At 38.0% G+C, this 16,418-nt stretch overlaps 1 long non-coding RNA gene across 2 annotated transcripts; it reads right to left on the bottom strand.

Annotated features, from left to right (window-relative positions):
* Positions 1–536: 536 nt before the first annotated feature.
* LOC141658888 (uncharacterized) lies at positions 537–2,082 on the bottom strand. Of its 2 annotated transcripts, none has more exons than XR_012549504.1 (5): positions 1,874–2,082; positions 1,687–1,732; positions 1,164–1,220; positions 904–967; positions 537–773 (listed from the first exon to the last, which is right to left on the bottom strand). It is a non-coding gene; the product is annotated as an uncharacterized LOC141658888 (long non-coding RNA). The 2 variants fall into 2 exon arrangements; XR_012549505.1 differs by having other exon boundaries at positions 904–964.
* Positions 2,083–16,418: the final 14,336 nt, after the last annotated feature.

Raw genomic sequence — 16,418 nt, 5'->3', positions numbered from 1 at the left:
GGGACTCGATCGAGCACACTGGTTCTTTTTGCTTTTATCGTCAGCTCGTGTTTCAACTTCGTCAGGTTCTTTCTCATCATCACTAAGCTCCAAATTACCGAATCCCTTGGGATGCATGAAAGGTACCTCATCATCAGCAGCGGACACCACTACTACGAAAAAAGGTTTTACCGACGCTTTTTTTAGACATTTGGCAACGCTAAATAGCGCCGCAGAGGGTTTTACCGACGTTATGAAAAGCGCCGGCTTTGCCTGTGCCGCTAGCACTTTTAGCGACGCTTTCTGAGTGCGTCGGTAAAAGTAAAATAAAAGCGCCGCTAATGTTGACGCGCTAAATATAGCAATCCAGTGGCGCTTGTTAGCGTCGTTACTTGCTAGTTCATTTTTTATAGAATGCCTTCGTTATTGTCCTTGGCTATCTTTTACGGAGTATATGCTTCAAGCTTCTTCACGGAGTGCATTTGAAATTACAAAATTTTTAAATTAAACAGCTTTCATATTGTAGAAATACGAAATGGGCATCCACATTATCACAATTTTGAGAAATTAAATATACTTAATATAAAAACCAGTAATGACATATACAAATTCCAACCTACACATTAGACAAAAAGGGGAATGTGCGACCAAAACACCAATACAAGAAACAATAGCTTAAGTACTACTTGTCGAACCGCTCAAAGATAACTCTTAACATAAAGGATGGTTAAATAACTTGTGTCTCATTTCGTCCCTTAGAGTGTCAATTTCGTTGCAGTCCTGCGAACTTTAATCTGCATTAACAAGTTAAGAGAATTAGGATAGAAAATTCATAAATTAGTACATAAAAAATAGGCTAAAAACAACAAAATCTAAGAAGTTAACAATATAGTGCAAGCCAATTAAGTAGAAGAGGAGAAATACCTGTCACTGGTGTAATAGCAGAAATCATATGAATCTCTTCCTTTACTATCTCCATCTCACTCTACTACATATAAAGTTACACCAAGTTATACATGAACCAGGAAGAAAAAAAAAACATATAGAAGTAAAACATGTTAAATTTTATGGTTTTGTTGTATACTAATTACTAATTAAACATGGAACATTAAACCAACCAAAATAATGAAATACTGAACCAACTAAATCTCAACTTGCTAAGACTTGCCACATATCAAGCATACCTGATGGTAATGATTCATCATCACAATCTACAAGTTGAAAACTTGAATCATCATAATCTGCAGTAAGATTATATGTGTTGGCATTTATAGCAATCTAATTTTTTTGTGTCTAATTAACATAAGCAATCTAATTTATTTGTGTCTAACATAATCAATTTAATTATGCTTGAAGGTAGCAATGCTTCGATGAAAACCTAGTATAGCAGCAATTACATGTATATGAAATTGAGTGTTTGTCACATTGAACACTCCGTGCGTCAAGCCGTCGTAAAATTATCAGAACAAACCAACAAAACTACACGCCATTTTCCATAATTGCATCCGTTGTACCCAAACTAGACGACCACATCCCTCATAACTGAAATCAATAAAACAATCAATAAAACAATTAGAATGGTAAAAAACCTAACTAAAACAACAAATTCAAAGTAGTGGCTAAAATAATCTCAAAACAAGTAACAATATATCAGATTTGGTTTAAATATTGAACAAAAATAACAATAACTAAAGTTATGAGATGTACCATTCTCAAAGTGTTGATGTTCTTCTAGATCAATAATGAATTCATACTGAAACAAAGAGAAATGATAAAATTTGGGTGAAAATCAACAAAATACAACGATAAACTACGATTCTTAATAGGAAAAACAAGAGAATCAATTTAATTAAAATTTAATGAAGAAAAAAGAGAAACCCAGTCAAAACCATACCTTTAATTGTGAAAAGAATTCCAATATTGCCAATGTTTTAACTGACAGCTATCGGTAAAGTCAGGATACTTGGAAGATGAAGGTGATGGAAGTGTTTAATTTTCATAATCTTTTAAGGGTTTTCCAAATTAAAGGGAGTGGCGCTGAAAATATTTTCGGTCGGCGGGTTTATTTCAACTTTCAGAAGTTTTGTGGAGCGCTATTATACCGCGAAAGTGGTGATTAACCCCTATAACTTTCATCAATTGTGAGATTAAGCCCCATAACTTATAAATGTAGCAATTAGGCCCCATAACTTTGAGTGAAAGTGAAATCGAATCCAATTTTTTAATTTCCAACCAAAATTGCAACAAAAAAATCAATTTCATCCTTTTATACAATTTATCAATACAATAATTTTTTTTATACATTTATAAATTGTATTTTATTATACATTTTGGGAAAAAAAATAATATTTAAATGAACTACATAAAATTTATATAATTTGTAGAGAGATTTCATATGTATATATCAATTATAGTAAAACTTTTAAAAATATTTTATCTAACAATTATGTTAATTAATAAAATATATAAATACTTTTAAAATATTAAAAATTATTTAATGTACAATGATTCTAAATATAAAATGATTTAATGATATATTTATGTTAAAATTAAAAGCAGAGTTGAATTTCACTTTTTGTCAAAGTTATGGGGCCTAATTGCTACATTTGTAAGTTATGGGGCTTAATCTCACAATTACTCAAAGTTATGGGGGTTAATCACCACTTTCAGGCGCAACTAGAGAGCGCCTTGATTTATGCCCAAATTAATCAAAATAGGCAGTTTTTATGCAAAGCGCCTCAAGGTAGGCGCCTCAAGAGGCTTGTTTTGTAGTAGTGCACATCATTATCAAGGCTTTGTAGGTCGGGATTTGTATATGTGGTACCGCTCCTCGGCTGAATAACATTGGCTTGCTCATGAACCTGTTTACCTTGAGGAGGAAGACCCCCGACCTGTTTTGATGGATTTTGAAGTGCCATATGAGCCACCTGGTTATCTAACATCTTATTATGGGCAATCAGCTCTGAAATTTGAGTCGTCTGCTTCTGCTGCATTGACAAAGTTTGTTGCAAAAGATTACGCAACTCTGCCATCTCATTGTTCGGAGCTTGTTGGGGAGTTTGTTGAGGAGTTTGTTGAGGAGGCTATTTATATTGATTGTTAAACTGCTGGCCTCCTTGATTCTGCCTTTGATATCTCCCTTATGGTTGATTACCATGATTGTTGGGAGGGACATAAGTATTCTTCTGTGGTTGCAGCTGCTGCGGGTTTTGCACATTCTGACTAGACCATTGAAGGAATGAATGCTTCTTTGTTCTTTCATTATAAAAATTGGAGAAGGGTGTACCTTGTGCACCTTGTCTGTAGGCCTGAAAGGCATTAACCTGCTCCAATGTGCTCAAGCAATCAGCTGCACTGTGACCGTCTAAACCACATCTAGCACAAGACTCCTATATTTGCTCGACTCATAGCATGAACTCTCTCCTTACTACCCACTGATTGGGTAGTCTTTATCTCGGCAATCTGGGCAGAAATAGTCTCTAACTGTGCCGCAAGAGCACTATCAACACCAGTTCCTCGCGTGCTTCCCCTGGGATTTCCATACCTGGCAATATGGGTGGCAATCTGATCAATTAACTTCCACGTGTTGGCATCATTGGTGTTGTTCTGAAACCTCCCATTAGCAGAAGAATCCAAAAGGGCACGATGATCGTCATACAACCCGTTATAAAACTAGTTGCAAAGAAACCACTTAAGGAAACCATGATGGGGAACTGATCGGACCAAATGTTTGAAACGAGTCCAAGCTTCATTCAAATCTTCAGTAGCTCCTTGCTTGAAACTAGTAATTTGACTTCGTAGTGCATTAGTTTTCTGAGGCGGGAAGTACCTCTTGTAGAAAGCAAGAGCTAAGGTATTCCAGTCTGTAATTCCTTCACCTTCCATATCCAAGTCTCTCAACCACTCAGCAGCTCCATCTTTCAGAGAGAAAGGAAAAAGTACCTGCTTTATCAGATCTTGTGTCACTCCAGTTGTTAAAGGAATAGAACAGCAATAGGTGACAACTTTCTCCATATGTGTCACAGGATCCTTAGCAGCTGCCCCTCCAAATAAGTTTCATTCCACCAAATTGATGTAAGATGGCCGAATTTTGAAATTTCCATTGTTAGTAGTGGGCAGCTTAAATCCTTGTGGGATAGAAGCTAAGGTCGGCTCGGAGTGACTAGCTAGAGTAGGCATGATGGTAGTCTCGGGAATAGGAGTTTCAACTGGAATATCGGCCTCGGGAATTTCGTCCTTTGTGTAGGACTGATCGGCCAACTGTGCTGAGCTCGACGTCAAGTATACTCAAGTCTTCTACTTGACCCACTTCTTGATTAAATTTCCGTCTGTAGCGAAAAGTCTTTTCTGGTTCAGGTTCAAAAGGAATAACCTTGGACTTATTCGACCTGGGCATACACGGAACTAACAAGAAAAGTGTGAGAACGGTCTCAAGGAACTAGGTTCCCTCAGACAAAGAGACAAAATAAACAGAAACAAACTAGGCAATTCTTGCCTCCCTGGCAACGGCGCCAAATTTGATATGGCTAAAGTCGTATCACCAAATCAAAATAAAACTATCTCAAAACTAACAAGAATAGCTAGTGGTAAGACAGGTATCGAATCCTCAGGGAGGCGGTAATAGTCAGTCTGTAAATATTTAAATTGTCTAAAGGTAACCGTTTTCTTGAGGGTTTGTTTTGTTTGTTATCTAACCAACTAACTGCAAGCAATTAAAAAGAGTTTAAAACAATAATATTAAAAGTCTAGGATTTCCGATTCACTAGGTCAATTATATGGGGTCTCTTAATCAACTGCTAGATCTATCAAGTTATATAAGGTCATAAGATCGGTCGATTCTATTTATGCCCTTTAGATCGATTCTAACATGCGATCGCTATAATTAGATACAATATATTTGATTATCGCAGCCTATATTAATTCTAACCCGGTCGGTGAAAGGATTAATTCGCTACACTAATTAACAACTCAGGCCTAAGTTAATTAACTAGAATAAGAACAATAATCAAACGACAACTTATATGATTTCTCTAGCAATTAATCAATTTCCCCTTTCTAATTTAAGCTAGATCCCCTTCATCCTAGATGAGGAATTTAGCTACTCATAACTAAAGCAATAATAACAATAATGATAATTGAAGACATGATTAAAAACATGAAATAAGAACAATAATTGAATAACATAAACTTGAATGATTAATTATTGAAGAAATATTAGTACTGTAGCAAGGAAAGATTAAAAGCTAGAGAGTATATAGCTGTTCTAAGTAAAATAAAGCATAACCTAATGATAACGTACGAGATTCTAATTTATAATACAAATAATTGTTTTAAGAAAATCCGGAAATAAATCTGCCAGAGAGGTTCCTCGATCGAGCCTGAGGTGACTCGACCGAGGATGATTACTCGATCGAGCCTCAGGGGACTCGATCGAGGAACCAGCTTCACAGATGATTTCTTCGTTTCTTTCACTTCTAGCCTTCATGCTACCTCGTTCTTCATTCCATGCTCCGTGTATTCCACTATGCCATCTCCGCTATGCTCATCTTAGCTTGATTATTCTCGTAATGCGTCATTTCTGCATTAAAACATAAAATAGCGGTAGTATCGACAATTCACTGAAATAAGGCATATAAAAGATATAAAAGCACGTAAACGGTATATAAAATGGCATGAAAGGAGCTATAAAAGTATATATAAAAGTGATACATCAATCAACTTCTCTATTTCATCCACTTCCTTGCTCCATGGATATGACACAATAGCAACGGCATCTGGTGGGTTCTTGTTAAAACATAAAGCAAGGCAAATTGTTAAAAGTAGGATCAAGAGCATTAATCATATGACAAGAAGCTTTTTAATCAAGAGGATGTGATCCTTTGTCAAGACTAAAAGTGATAGTATCATCTCCAATGTTGAACGTAAGACGCCTAACATCTATAACCGCCCCTGCTGTATGCAAGAATGGTCGTCCTAGAATAATAGGAACACGAGAATCTTCAGCTATATCTATCACTACAAAGTCGACTGGAATGAAAAAATTCCCTATCTTAACTGGCACATCCTCTACACCATGCCAAATCTGGCAATCAATAAGGAGCGTCTCACAACGGTTTAATGCATTTAATAACGACACTTAGATTACCGTTTTCCAAATATTGGCGGAAACCTAGACCACGCTAATAGGAATAACTGTTTCCCTCGAAAACCATTGTTATTATAATTTGACAACGGCTGCTTAACAAACAGTTGTCAAAAACTTTTTAACGGTTTCTAAAAACTCGCTATAGAATCACTCTTATCAACGGTTGTTAGAAAATTGTTACCAGTTTAAGATTTCGGCATTTCGAAAATCGTTACTAAATTAACACCAGCACCGGTTTTTGTTACCCGTTGTTATGTTATAGCTACGGATTTTTCGTAACCGTTATTATTTTCTATTATGAAATAACAGTTTTTCAATTCAACCGTTGCAAAATCAAAAGTACTCTATGCAAGATCAAAAGTACTCTATCAAACTATTACAATCAACATCAGTGGTCAACACAAAGAGGTCAGGAATATACACTGGCCAATGGGTATGAATGTCTCAGGGATAAGGGAGATATTGTTCCCTGGAACAATATAGTCTGGTCAAAGTGGACACTGCCTAAACACGCCTTCATCTCGTGGCTCTATCATCATAAGGCCATGAATACAAAAGCAAAACTTAAAAGATTTGGTATTTGTGAAGAGGATACCTGTTACATTTGTGGCAGGACCAGTAAAACAATAGATCACCTTTTCTTCGATTGTGACTACAGTAGAAGACTCACGGACTGTCTAAGTCGGTGGATTAGAGAAAGCTTACCTACTCAGGACATACTGGAATGGAGGTTACGATTGGGAGGATCAAAACTTTGAAAAGACCTAATAAACACCATTTTGAATGCATGCATCTATCAAGTGTGGCACCAAAGGATTACTTGCAGATTTGAGGCAAGGATTCTGAGACCCGAGAAAGTGATGCAATTAATGATTGATGACATGAGAATAAAATTCTCTGGGTTTCGCCATCAAACATCAGATGGGGATGGGAGATGGATTCGGGTGATTAGTTTGCAGTAAGAGGAGTTTCAGATCGAAGGAAATGAGGTTTGAAGTTTGATGAAAGGGGAAAATATAGGAGAATGAAGACGACATCTGATTTTTGTTGTCACCTATTAGGTTTTGTGTTGGGCCATCTGTTGTTGGCTGTCTTTGTATGGGTTGCTATGTGGGTTTGTCCTAACTCAATCCAAAACCGATGTATTTTGTACCCGATCCTTAATATATTTCTTACATTTTATCGAAAAAAATTCAACCGTTGTGAGTATTTGGTTAGATTTTTCAGTTTTACTACTGCATTGAAAACTTTATCAGAACTTTAATAAATATTCAATTTGACCAAAATAATTCTATAAATAAGTCTTCATAATGTTTTAGGTCAAATTCTAAATTATCAAACGTTTACTCTTTAATTTCTCTCTAAAAAAAATGTGGTTGGTGTATTGGAGCTACAATCACATTCTCGTTACGCACATCCTTTTACTTGCATTCTCCATAATCTCCCGGTTCATTATGGTGTGAATGGAATGGGTTTAAACCCTAATTTTGGGTGGTTGACCCAAATGCTTCATGACTCCGGTTTCACCGCGGTTAAAAAAGTGTACCCTGTATCTACAAACAAGCAATGTTTTGTAGGCTTCGCTTTTATCGTGTTTGACGAAGCCAACTGCCATGATAGTTTTCGTCAGGCAAGAAAATTAGGGGCTAGATTTGCGGGGGAAGATGCGGGGAAAGAGGATCGGACTTCTGTTCGGATGATAAACAATAAGGCCCTTATCTATGGGTTGCGACCCATATTGATCATCATCTGCTGAAACATTACAAGAAGCATCACATTTTTGCCACCATGCCTATGTCATGGGAGACAGAGGCCATTCCACCTGCACTTCACGGTGATAATGAAAGGACGATCTACGACTTGATATATACCAAATTCATGATAAGTATCCTAATACTTCATCAGATTCTAATAATTAAGTCCTTAAGTTTTTTTTTTATTTTTTTTTTGGTAACCGGTAAGGTGTATTATAAAATTGAAGTTCAAGTACAAAAACAGATTAAGCTCTCAGCATATGAGTCCTAGCTATCTAGACTATATGTATATATAATTTGTTGTATGAGTATCATTGTAGACTGTGTAGCCAAGCTAAATATTTCCTATGAGGCGTATGTCTATTCCTCAACCAAAATCTAGCAACAACCGCCTGAACACATTGCTGCACAACAGATTCAGGATGCCTGACACTGCCATGAAGTCTTGTATGATTCCTATTCTGCCATATTTCATAGATGACAGCAACGTGACACGCACTGACTAGGTCACGTTGCAGTCTGGATGTAGCATGACCATTGGCCTGCCAAGTAATCAAATGATGGACTGGGAACTGAAAGTGAAGCTTCTGTTGCAACAAGCTGAAGCAATGAGTGCTGAAAGAATAATCACTGAACAAATGCTGATGATCTTCATTACTACTCCCACATAGAAAATAAGTTTCATCAGTGCCAAACCCCATTTTCTTCATTGTGTCACGAGTTAATAATTTCTGATGTGCTGATGCCCAGTAGATGAAAGAATGCCAAGTCCTTAATTATTATCTGGCATTGTAAGTTATATTTGGATTATAGTGGTGGTTTGAATTAAACTTTAATTATTTATGTTTTTTGTTACATTTTTTGTTACCCCATCCTCTGGAGTAGAGACAATAACACCAGAAAAATATCATACTTTTATTATAAAGACTTAGGTTTTTAGGAGTACATTAAAATATCAAGCTAAAGATAATTATCGCATAAAACAAGCGTTGACAAGCGTGAAAAAGCAAATGTGTAGTGGGGAGTTGAATGGAAGAGTATGTTTTTTATTGCCCCATCCTCTGGAATTCAGAGACAATATCGCCATATATGTCTCTTTCACCTTCAGGCCAATCCACATAGTCGTTTTCCCATTCCAACAAGCACTGTCCCTTACTCGGCAATGCAGAATCGGAAGTAGTAGGAGACGGTCAGATTCATTCGCAACCCATAAATATGGGCCTACCCTCTAATCATCGTGATCAAACCAGAGTCTCGAAGAGTCATTTTTATAGAATGCCAGCTCAAGTTTGCAAGCCTGGCGAAAGCATTCCCGCTCCTCACCCCCGCCAAACTTGATGAGGGCGCACCGCCCAAAGCCATCATGCGCATCATTGTCAGGGTAGATAGTTTGAACCAAATTCAATCCGGCTAACCGAATCAAATCTATTAACCAGTTCCATGCCCGTCCTCTGTATACGGGAGATTGTGAATGATGCACGTAAAGGGTTTAGCGTACATAAATTTACTTGGGGGTCCTACAAGAGGTTCATATGATGTTTCATCATCATCATCATCATCATCATCATCAGCGGATGAATAATATGAACCACTATAAGTTGATGAACTTGACGACATAATCGATGTGGAAAATTAATGGAGGACTTAACAAGTTACGAATTGGAAAGTGCAAACGGTACACCTTAAGATTGTGAAATTCATAATTCTACTTATAATGAGTTTGGGTTGTATTGGAAACGGTATAATAAAATGGTAAGAATTGGAACCGGTATAATAATAAGATAAGAATTGGAAACTTAACAAGGTAAGAATTAGAAAGTGGAAACGGTAGTTACGGTACAAGTTAAATAAGGATCAGTCAACTCTACCGTGTTAAACATATAAGCTTACAACGACTATCCAAAAAACCATTGTCCAATGAGTAAGAACACAACGGTTAACAAAAAACCGTTGTCCAATTAGTAAAAACAAAACGGTTACAAAAAAACCGTTGTCCAATTACTAAAAACACAACGGTATTGATTTGACTAATGCATGCCTTGTAATTTTTACTTTTTCTGATTCAAAGTTGCAGTATTGCGTGTTTGACCATATGTATAACACAAAATGATAACGGTTCTTTGTTAAGCCATTATCATAATACATATATCAACAACGGTTGGACAGAACCCGTTTTAAAAATAATTGTTTAATTATTTGGGATTATCTAGTGTTTGTGATTTGACTAATGCATGGCCTGTAATTTTTACTTTTTCTGATTCAAAGTTGCAGTATTGATTGTTTGACCGTATGTATAACACAAAATGATAACTGTTCTTTGTTAAGCCGTTATCATATTTCATATATCAACAACGGTTATTATTAATCCGTTGTCATATAATAAACAACGGTTTTTCTTATAGCCGTTGTAAATACAGATCCACTGTGAAAACTGGAAAGTTTGTGGTTTTACCAATGCATACCCTATTATTATTGGCTGTTTGACCATTATATACCTCATGCATGCATGCACAATTAATACAAGTTTGAATGTAACGTATGGATGGAATTAATCTAATTAATTATAGCTTTATTATACTATAAATAGCATCATATTTGCAGTAACAATAAGAATCACTTTATTATTACTAACCTTTCTACTTCACTTTTTAAATAATCTACATATACATACATATCATAATTAAAAGAATGTTGTCGTCTTCATCATCTGCTGTCGCACCTCCTCATCAATCAGTAACCCGCTATATCAACCCGATTACGTGCATAATTCACAATCTCCCAGTCATACGCGATGTTGCTGGGAAGCCATCTTCTAAGTATCTTAATCCATTGAGGGACATCCTCATTGAGAATGGGTTTTCAAATGTTAGGGAAATCCACCCAGCTTGGAATTCTGGTCGTGGGTTTCTTGGATATGCTCTTATCGTGTTTCGAGGGGATGGTCTTGACGATTTTCGCCAAGCAAAACAACTCGCCGCAAGGTATGCATCAAGTGACCATCAAAGGGGCAAAAGTGGCTATTATGGCGACGACCTTAAGGATCGTTATGTACACGCTGGGCCTTACTTATGGGTTGCCATCACTGAGAACGCTCTTCTGATGAGAAAGTTCGTATCGTACAAGCTTATTAATGTACCGAAATCATGGGAAGACGAAGAAGTGCGTCATTTTGATCACCGTTTTGATGCCGATGTAGTACGCTTGATTTATAATCAAATGTATCCTCAGTACCCACCTCCTAGTCAAACTCTTGTTAGGGTGTTTAATTAATGTACTAATTATTTAGCTGTTTGTTTTGTGGTTTTTTTATTTTTTATTGTGTTCCCCCCCCCTGTTGTACTTGTAGATACCCGTATCCGTCGATATTGGAATTTATAGAGAACCCGACAAACACCCGATGATGATAGGACACATGTATTCTTTAGTTGTCACTGTCATTATTTGGAGCTCGTTTTACGAGGTAGAATGGGCGTCGTCGATAAAGTATTTTATTAATTTAAATGATATTTAAATTAATGTTTTTTTAGTGAATTCATTCTGTTAATTTAAATGATATTTATTTTAATGTTTTTAGTGAGTTCATTTTGTTATTTTAAATGATATTTAAAATTAATATGTTTTTTAAGTGAATTCATTTTTTATTTAGTTTAAATGATATTTAAATTAAAGCTTTATTTTGAATTTATTTTCTTAAGTTTATTTTATTGAAAATAAAATAAATATTTGATTTGAAAAATCATTTTATGAGTATATTTGATTTGAAAAGTCATTTATTTCAATTTATTAATTGATTTGAAAAATCGATTTGAAAAGCGAAGAAAACTCGTTTTGAACACTTGTTTTTGAGCTCGATTTTAGCTCGGTTTTTGAGCCCGTTTCCTTTACGAATTGGCACGAATCTCGAGTACACTAACCCACCTAGACCAATACCCATCCACCCATGTTCGAACCCCCATACCATGGCCCAAATCCTCGTCCCAAACCCCTCACAAGCACACGCCCCACGCATAAACCGAGCCCCCTGTTTTTGCGAGCCAATTCTCGAGCCCAAACCCGCTCCAAACACTACCAAGACCCGTACCCATTAACCCTAACCCATACCCTAGTATCCTACCCATATTATCCTAGCTTAATCACCAAGAAAACCCCCCTCAAACCCTCACAAAAACGGATGGACAGCAGCCATACGGGATTGAGCCCGACTGCCTCCTCCTCTCTTTTAACCTATTTTAACTTCCTATAAATACCACCCCTTCACCATACATTCATTCCTCTAAGTCCCCCATACATCCAAGCATCACATACAAGCTTTAAACCTCAGAAACAAACCCTAAACATCCTCCAAAAACCCTAAACAAAACCGACACACAAACTAAAACTGTTTGTGTGTCCTCTTCGAAAACCCTTTCGTTCCTCCATCAAAACTCCATAAAAATTCGAGTTTCTTGTTCCTAATTAACCACATAACATCCATCTACTCATTAGACAAAGATTTACGAGCCAAATTGCCCTTGAGAGTACACGAGATCCCTCGAAAAACAGAGTGAAATAACACTCTGTTTTCGCGGTTTACTCTTGTCTGTCCAGTTCTGTTTGTGCTCGTTTTTCGTGCCCAATAACCCAAAACAAGCAGGGGTTGCTTTAAGATCCTTGTTCTCCTCTCTTTCTAGTTTCCAAAACATCTTTCGGATCGAATTTTCGTCGTGAAACGAGGGAGATATCACTGTTTTAAAATCGCTGTCCAGAAACTTTCCAAAACGCGTGTTTGCTTTATTCTTCGTCGACGACGGCCTCTCGAGATAAAATCTACCATCGATTACGACCCAAGACGGTGTCAACGATACATGTAGGTTGAGGGTGCATCAAATCCCCTTTTCTCTCCTTTTTTTATTTCGTTTTTTTTTAGTCTTTTTTTATTGTCTTTTTTTGTTTGTTTCTTCGCTTGTTTATCGATTGTTTTAAATTAACTATGAAACTAGTTAGTCCGAGTATGAGTTAAAGTACCACTATGAACACCCGCGTTGACTTGAGATGGGAAAAGAAACCGCTACATCTGTCGGTCGTACACCCCCGTCTCATTTACATATCCTCGTGTTCAAGGTAGGGCATAAATAAAACAATTATCTAACTTTGTTCTTCGTTTTCGACCCCCTTTTGTTTCGGCCAAATCGACAGACCCTAGGACCCGTTGCATGTTAGTTTAACCTCTGGTTGTTAACCTATGACGTATTTAGATGACTTTAATTTAATTTAATAACCTAATTAGACACGATAGGTGGCTTCGACGTAAGTTATAAAATCAATCGACGATTCTGTAAATAATTGAATGCATCTCTCTCTTTCACCTAATTTCTCGCTAGTATAAGAGTGCGTGATTAGCACCTTCTTATTGACACTCGATGAGTTAAATTAATTAGCGAATTTGACCTAATTAGACCCTTTAGGCCGTGTAGAATGCACCCTTGCGCGACAATCAATCAACATCGTTTTTAACTCGTTTTCTAACTTGTTTCCTATCCCTTTTCGCAATCATTCGATCTAACCAATGAATCTAACTTAGGAACTAGGTTGACCTTATCTTGGCCGTTGGTTTGGGCCGTGGCTTTAGGCCGTGAGGTGGCCGTGTGTCTTGCCTTTCTCGTTTTGTTTTTATACCGTTTGTTTTCTCGTTGTTTCATTGTTTGTAATTTATCGTCGGTTTATCGAGTTGTAATCTTTCAAGTTTGTTTTACTTTTATTGAGTCAAAACCTTTTCTAAAAACCTTAGTCTTGTTTGGTTAGACGGTTGTTCCCCAATGCTTGTAGGAGCGTAGTAAACCGCATGTTGTCTAAAGCAACATGGCCCGGTTTATGCTAATGCATGCTTTGGTGCGTAGCCTTATGTCTGATTCGATGAGATTAAGCGCGAGCACGCATTACGAGGAGTGACCCAAGGACCGTGGGTCATGTGAGCCGTGGGCCACCCTCATGTGCACGGTTTTCAAGGCCCAATGGCCGTGTGTTTTGTGTCGTGTTTTGAGTTGTATGTAGCAATTGTAATTAGATCGAGTTGTAATTTATTTATCGTTGCGTCGGCATGAAATGCCTGGTTTGTAATAGGTAGATCCCAACGGCTCCCCCATTCCCCATCAAGCCTTGTTTGCTTTCGTTTGAATGTTGCTAGCTCAATCAACCCACATGCTAAATTACAACTTTGACAAAGTTAGTTTAGTTGCATCTAAAACGACATAGAAATTGTTGTCACATGATAGGGTTAAAACAACGTTTGCATATCATACATCGTACGTAGCTATGACCTTGTTTGAAATCCGACACTTGACTTAGTAGAGGCCGTTATCGACGGGCGGGGTTGGGTGTCCTTATGGGCTTCCCAACACGTACCCTCACCCCTTACTCAAGATCTATGGTTTGTGGATCCGTCTAAATACCATTGGATTACGAGAGTCATTCAAATCGAGTGATATAGGGTACAAGTCTTTATCTTTAATCACTCGTAGTCGATGGGCTTTATGCTTTTCGATGAAAGGTGTAAAGTTGACTTGAACGGTTCCAAGTTCCCAAAAACTTGGTGGCGACTCTAATTGGTCTTAATTCGATTCGAAAGAACCTCGAGTCGATTATGCCTAGTGTGGATCCCGCGGACGCAGATTCGAGGGCCTTGTCCTGATTTGGCGACTCACTGGGGAAAAGAGGACTAGTTACACTGTGTTTCTAGGGTCTTTTCCTCCGAGGTGAAACTTGAAAAGAAAGTGTTGGAAAGTAAAACATTACTCATAGTGCTACGATTCATGCATAAACCCTTAAGGACTTGCCCGGGCCGTCCCAGCGTTTCTTCGTGATGCGTGGGGGGCGACGTCCCACTATGCCAGGAAGCTGCACATTGCTCGCTTCCACTTCGCCTCGCGTGGTTCTTGATGGTGGGGACGATCTTCTAGGTACTTTACCTTAAGACACCTTCTTGTATAAGACCGCAAAGGATGGAGGGCATAGACCTTCTAGTAGAAGACTTGCCGAGACTTAGAGATGTCTAGGAGCATACATCTTTATAACATGAGAATGACAATGTGCAATGTGTTTTCCCGAGTCTTTTTTCGAAAATTCCCATGTCCCTTTCAAAACCGAACTTTTGAACAACTTACTTTCAAAATAGCATGGTTTTAAAAAAACGCGGAATGCTGCCCAAATAGGACTAGAATTTTCGGCCCAAAAATGAGCTTTTATAGCCGGCATGCTGCCCATTTCAAATCTCATTTTCAAATCAATCCTTCGTTTTTTCCAAATCCGATCCAAAATGTTTCTCGAACCTCAACCAAGCATGAAATGCGTAGAGTCGTGTCCGGGTCCTGGCCGTGTTAGGCTAGACGTTTTTTCATTCCAAGAGTCTAGAACACGACCTTGTTGGGTCACCCAAGCTCACCTCTTGGGCTTTGAGTCATGTTGGTCGACCTTTTGGTTTAGGATAGTCCACAAAAAACGTCCAAGCTAGGCCTTTATGGACGTTTCACACGAACCCATGGGCTATGTTAGCCCAATCACGGGTTTAGTCACACCAAGTCCAGTTTAGAATCGAGTTATGACAGTTTGAGTCATGTCGTTTTGTCAAGTCTAAAGTGAACCGATGTCTAAATCAAACCGTGAGTCGAACCCTTGTTTAATCAATCTCAAGTCGAGTCTTTGTTTGAGTCAAGTTGGGGTCGAGTCCTTAAGTGTGCAGGGGCTCTTACTTTAAATATTGACTCAGTACGGGGTTTTCTTGTAGAAAGGCCGCCAAAAACCCGACGTCAAGCAATGGAAGATGCTGTTAACAAGCTTACTGAGGCCGTGAACCTCATGATGACCCGAATGGATGCAATCGAATCTAAGCTGGGTGAAGATTCCCCTCCACCACTGACTGATCTGGAAAAACGGTTCAAGTTCATCGAAGACCGTTTGAAGCTCTCCCAAGGGAAGAATATCCACTATGAGAATGCTAAGGCCTATGCCCCAGTTCAGGACAAGTTGCCCACGAACATGGTACTCACTGACATCCCAAAGTTCAAGGGCACTGAAGATCCAGTCCACCATGTTAAGGCCTATAAAGAGTACTTAGCACTGAAGGGAGTACCTGCTGACATGCTCTCTGAAATTTTCGCTCAATCTCTGGATGAACACCCGAAGGCGTGGTTCTACAATCTAGACCTTAAGAACTTCCCCACTTTCGAAGATATTACGGTGGAGTTCTGCAAGCACTATGCTGATAATGTCGAGATTCAAACCAACATAAGAACTTTGGAGGTTATGACACAAAAGGAAAAAGAGGGCTTTACTGAATTCCTCGCAAGATGGCGCGCTGAAAGCGTGAAGTTAGCTAAAAAGCCTGATGAAGTTGAAATGGTAGATAAGTTCGTGAAGAATTTACGACCGGTTTACCGTAATGCTCTGAAATACCAAAATTTTGGTTCTTTCAAAGAATTGATAAGGATCGGGATAAAGGTAGAGGACGATGTCCGAATTGCTGAAGCTGAGAAGCCAAAGGGATACCAAGGGGCTTCGTCATCTAA

The sequence above is a fragment of the Silene latifolia genome, chromosome 6, assembly GCF_048544455.1.
Source record: "Silene latifolia isolate original U9 population chromosome 6, ASM4854445v1, whole genome shotgun sequence".
Taxonomy (NCBI): domain Eukaryota; kingdom Viridiplantae; phylum Streptophyta; class Magnoliopsida; order Caryophyllales; family Caryophyllaceae; genus Silene; species Silene latifolia.
Note: the sequence above shows the minus strand (reverse complement) of the source record. Positions and strands in the feature narration are given on the sequence as shown.